This window comes from Rhinolophus sinicus, linkage group LG02 (genome assembly GCF_036562045.2).
Source record: "Rhinolophus sinicus isolate RSC01 linkage group LG02, ASM3656204v1, whole genome shotgun sequence".
Classification (NCBI taxonomy): domain Eukaryota; kingdom Metazoa; phylum Chordata; class Mammalia; order Chiroptera; family Rhinolophidae; genus Rhinolophus; species Rhinolophus sinicus.
Window position 1 is genome coordinate 169,364,057 of NC_133752.1, and position 6,000 is coordinate 169,370,056.

The 6,000-nt window shown below is 33.0% G+C and overlaps 1 protein-coding gene across 1 annotated transcript in view; it reads right to left on the bottom strand.

Annotated features, from left to right (window-relative positions):
- PIK3C2G (phosphatidylinositol-4-phosphate 3-kinase catalytic subunit type 2 gamma) overlaps positions 1-5,029 on the bottom strand; it is a 276,245-nt gene extending 271,216 nt beyond the window's left edge. The window contains exon 1 of the mRNA XM_019744695.2: positions 4,937-5,029. The gene's annotated coding sequence lies outside the window, so the exon portion shown is untranslated. The remainder of the gene's footprint in view (positions 1-4,936) is intronic.
- Positions 5,030-6,000: the final 971 nt, after the last annotated feature.

Below are 6,000 nucleotides of genomic sequence, written 5' to 3' on the forward strand. Positions count from 1 at the left end.
ACAGGATATAAGATCTCAAGAAATCTAAATTTCAACCAAATCTTTGACAAAGTTATTGTTATGGTGCGTTTAATTTGAATGTGATTTAGAGATCCTAGAATATTTTTCAAAGCCAAGTGTAGGGAAAACCAATAACAATATAAATACTTTGGTAGTTATAATGCTTCTAAGAATATGTTCATTGTACCAGCCCATACAATGAAATATATCACAAGGCATTCCTTTAAAAATTATGACTAACACATATGGTTTAAATAACCACATTTTATTTTTACTGTTTAAAATGTATATCTGAAAGGCATTCATCATATGATTCATTTGCATAAGAGCTACAACAATAGGAATGAATTTAAAAATCAACATAGTATAATAGGTAAGTAAGTTTATGTATAAAGGTTGAATGAAAAAATAGACAGGAAGACAAAATCATAAAACTTTAGAACAACCAAAAAAGCTTATAAATTAAAAGAATAAAAGCTAATTGTCGAACTGTGGGCTTAGTAAATGAATTAGTACTCTAATCTTAGAATAATGGTAATAAAATAAATAGGGGGGTTCAGATCAGTCCTGTTGAATTTTTTTAGAATGCCATCTGAGTGGTAGTATGTCATCTAAAAAACAAAGCAAAACAAAAACAAAAAAACAGAGCGAAACGAAAACACTCTGTGGCACTTGCTTTATTATTTGAAGGATTGATCTGCCAGCCTGAAAAATGGTAGAGATGACTCATTTCCCTGGTACTGACCGACTGGGAGATCTAAAATCTGACCAACTCTCCCCACCACCCAAAAACGAGTAACTGTTGCTCTGCTGCATTGCAACACTATTCAGTGACAGCCAGAGCCACTTCACCAGCCCCCTTTCTACATGCTTTCTAAGAGTAAAATTTACATTAATGAAAAATATCCAGAGTCTATGGTGGCTAAGCATTTGGCTTGCTGTATGCAGGAATATAAGATGAGAAAGTGCTATGAGAAAGTGCAAAGGTTGATTGCTTCTGGCAAAGAAGGACTATATATTGATCAGGATTATGTGTAAATATGATTACCTTCTAAGTAGTCAAACAGAAAACAAAAGCAAGATAGATGAAGCCTAGAAGTTAGAGAAATTAAGTGACTGCTAGTGATCGGTAATTAGACTAAATATGTTCATATTTGCTGTCTTTCTAACTGAAAATCTGAGAAATGTGTTCAAATAGCAACCAGGTAAACAATGAGAATAATGAAATGGCAATAACTACATACCTAGCAACAATTACTTTACATGTAAATGTACATGCTCCAATCAAAAGATGAGGGATTAAATGGATGAGAAAGCAAGACCCTTGTATGTACTGCTTACGAGGGACTCACTTCAGATGGAAAGACACACACAGACTGCAAGTAAAGGAGTGCTTAGAATGTGCAAAGAATTACTCTAAGTGCTTTCCATTTTTACCTTATTTTGTCCTCAAAAACTTAAGCCTCCTGACAGTCTTTTGAGTAGGCATTAATATTTTAGAGGAAATTGAGGCACAAAGTACATAAACATGATGTGGAGTTACTATATCTAGGAAGTGGAAGAGTTAGGATCAACTCTTATAATCAGAAAAAAATGATTCATTTTAAAAGATCAACTCAACTACCCAACCTCGATGCTAGTGATTTTGATACAATCTTTTAGAAAACTGGTATTATAAAAAAATTCTTGATTGGTAGTAATTTACAAACTTAAAGAATGAGGTGAAAAATTAATTATATGGTGCTGTCTGTATAAAGATTAACAAACCAAGTTCTGTACTTTCAAAATATTTAGAAGGAAGGTTTTTAGCCTTGATTTTTATTTTGGACACTACTTATGGTTCTTTGATTTTTAAGAAGTACTATATGCATTATTCACTTCTTACCTTTATAATAGAAAACGTTTTGGTAACTCAAGTAGAGGCTTAAAAATAATTTGAAATAACAAAGATATTTAGTTGGCAAAGTCATTGGAAATCGATACAAATTCATGAAAATGAATACAAATAGTGAAATGAAAATTTACTAAAATGGACTATTTTGCTACCAAAAAAACCTAAATATGTGACCACTTAGTATTAGGTTGGTGCAAAAGTAATTGCTATTTTTGCAATTATTTTTTACCTTTTAAACCGCAATTACTTTTGCACCAACGTAATAACAGAGACAACTAAGGTAAGTCATATGAAAGGCCTCTACCCTGTTCTCTGTCTCAAACATCAGAAAAAAAAATTACCTGGGTTGTATGGGTTCTGGCAGTAATATTTTCTAATTTGGAGATCAAAGTAATTAGATATAGTTTTATGCTAAATCACAAGGCTATGAAAGTTGGAGTTGGGTGATCCAAATTTTAAAAGTTAATTTTGTTGTCCAGGAAGAAGTACAGATATAGATAACTTTAGATTTAAAAAATGCATGTTAAATTTCTAGATGTAACTACTAAAATAATAGAGGATGTATCTTTCTACAAGTAGAAAGAGAAAAGAAAATGGATAGAAAAAACCCCCACAACAACCCTTAATCAACTTGAAAGAAGGTCCATCAGTGGGAAAAACATAGAAAATGGTACAATTATAAACATTCTCTAAAATGGTAGAAATGAAAAGGTGTATATCATAAGCACATAAATGTAAATGGTCTAAATATATCATATAAAACCTCTAGATAGTTGTATTATAAAAGAAAGAAAAGCTAATTGGGTTTGCTGGAGACATACCAGATATGCAAGGATAAAAATTGCTTAAAATTGAAGGGATGGAAAAAGATATCCCAAACAAGTAGCAACAGCAACAGTAATAGAAAATAGGTGTAGTTATATTAAAAACAGACAGAAGAGACCAACCAGCAAAACATTACTGGAAGTGAAGAGAAGCACTTTACAGAAGTAAAAGATTCGATTCATCAGGTGTGTATCTCAGATATGTACTAAAACGAATTTCTTCAAAATTGTATCACAACATATTACAGTACTACTGAGAAACTGACCTTCATAATGGAAGGATTTCAGGGAAATATCATGGTTTATAAATCAATTAGACAAAAATATAATTAGGCACGTAGATTTGAAAAAAAAAAACAAGTTTGATGTAATGAACATATATAGAATGTTACATTCAATGAATGGAAATTACACATTTTTTTCAAGGACATGTATTGCTTATGGAAGTTGGACCATTTATTAGGTGACTTTTAACATAATTCAAAGTCAGTATTCAGACTATTCTGTCTGATTTCAATGTAGTTAAATTATCAGTAAAAAGAAGATAATTTAGAAAAGGACTCACATGTTTCAATCTCAGAAACATTTTTAAATAACACAAGAAGAAAGAAAATCACAATAAATTTACAAAAATATTTAGAAATACAAAATAAGAAAAGAAAACCATTTTTGTGTAAATTAGAAGTTCAGAGATACACATCACCCGTAGCTGAAAATAATTCTTGAAAATATTCCATCCAACAGAAAAATAAATCAGAATAATAACTTAAAAATGGACAAATTGTGTCATATAAGAACTATTGCTAGGAGTTGAGAATGGTAAAAATAGATTTGTGCCTAAAAAATTATAACAATTCATTTTTGCTATGATTATCTATGTCATTTCATCAGACCATAAATTTGTAAACAAAGTAATAATTTAGTTAGAAATACCTTTATATTTAGGCAATGACTAGGGTATCATTTTTTTCTTTATAAGCTCCAAGAGAATTGTACTTTGCTTTTTGCTTACTTTAAGAGGGCTTCCTCATGATGAAACAATCCCACCTCTGAGAGAAAAAAATGTGAAATCATAGCCTGGAGGCTCACATTGCCAGCATATGATCTTGTTCATTTAATGAATAAGTTAACTCATCTACTTAACCTGACCCTAGAAAACAATAGCTGGATGAAACGCTCTCTCTCCCTCCCTTTCTCCCCGCCCCCTCCTTTTTTTTTTTTGCGCCAGCTGGATTACGGTAGTATTTCCTTATACTCAGTTCACAAACTTGCTTTCTACATGCTTCAGATGGAAGGTAGACATGTATAGAGTGCAAGTAGCAGGTCAGGGAAAGAGTGCCCCTCCCCCCCCACAATTGGAATAAGAAAACCTTATTGATCACATAGGTGACGGGTTCTTTAACCTCTCTGAGTCTGTTACTCGATATCTAATATTACATTAAATAATGCATTTAAAAAGTTTAACACTATACGCAAGTTATACATTATGATTTTTTTTTGAAAGTGGGGTATATTTTTTATCTTCAATCCTGAGTATCAGACATTTAATTGTTTACCCGATAAGACAGTAAGGGGACAATTGGGACACATACTGGTTTTCCATTGACTTTCCATGAGCTGCAGATACAAAAGTAAACAGACAGGACAGCGTGGAATGGAGTGACACAACAGGATGAAAACAGCTGCTTTCTCCAGCAGAAACTCTAATCAGTTTGAAGCCTATATGCTAAGAATATCCACCCTTCATTTAATAAGAATTTCCTTTTGGAGACATCATCCGCATGCAGTCTATAGACTATCGGCACTAGCGCCAAGACGCTGAAGAAAATGTGTGCAAAGGAAAAAAATCTACCAGCAGATATGACTGAAATTGGCCCAAGACTGATGGACAGGGAAGTGAGCAGTTAGGAGATGATGAAAAGGATATCCTATCAACCTAACTATGGCGTCTGCCATGTGGGGGCGGGGAGAAGAGAGACAGAGGAAGAGAGAGACAAAGAAAGAGGGAAAGAAAGAAGGAATAACCATGGCATAATCAGTTCTTCAGCAAAGAGCTGTCTTCTGGAGAATATTTATAAACTTAGAGTTTAAATCCATCTATTATTTAAGTTTCACCGTATAATTAAAGAGCTACTTTGCCTCAACAATACATTTGAATTCAAATATTCTCTTTTGTATTTGGTTAAGTATAGGAAGTTTATTTGTTTCAGTCTCTTACCTGAAGCATAGATCTTCCTGAAATGAAACACGATCTCATTTCTTTTCAAGAGTGAAAAATGCTCAGACAAGCTAAAACACTTCTATTTCAAGGTAACATGCTTCCACTGTAACCTTTATTCCTGTTTGGCAGGTTTGGCGTGTTTGGCAATCGCGTTTTCGCCAAACACTGGAGCGTTGTATGGAAAAAAGGAGTTTACATAATAAATACAGGATGTAAGCCAAAAACTTTACAATGAATTAACTTTTCTGTTGGAAACAGAAGTTGTGCCAAAGCATACTGAACATCAATATTCAAAAACACATATTTTTGAAAAAACTAGGTAAGGTGAGCATATGTCTCCTCAAAGTACCTCTGCTCATGTTATCATGCATTTGAATGTGAGAGTGGATCAGAACAGTGAAAACAGTGATTTCAGTTCATAGAAGAAGAGGTGCGTTCTTGGAAATGCTACTTTAGCTATTCTGTGAGTGTGACTATCAAGTTATGTACTTCGTTAGGATTTAATATATTCACATTTTTTTTCTACCTTAAAATAATCTCAGTTTTGTTTGCTCAAGCTTGAGAGTCATAGTACATTTCAATTTAAAAATAATTTTTATTATCTAATCATATTTGAAACAGGAAAAAAAAAAGAATGCTTACAGGGTTAGCAGAAGATAGATGTCCACAGTTTGTTGTGGTTTTGGTATATGCTGTTGAAAATGAGCACTATGTGGAGATTTTGTGGCAACACATGGCGTTTTATCATTGTATCCAAGAACTCGGTTCAGCCAGTAACTTGCTTACTTTCTTGGGGAACGTTTTAACCAAAAATATGTTAGGTCACTTGTTTTGTTACCAAAATATATCATGGATTCTTCTTCTTTTCTCTTTTTCCTTTTTAATTTTATATTAGGTTCTGTTTTCTAAGACTGATTGTTTTTGGATGGAAGGATACAGAATTGAAAGTTGAGAACTGCATTCACTTTCAGTGCTGCTTATAAAGTATATATTTATAATATGGAAGCTTCAGTATTGTGCATCCTCCTTCATACTCCTAGTCTTCCCGAGCAACACAGGTG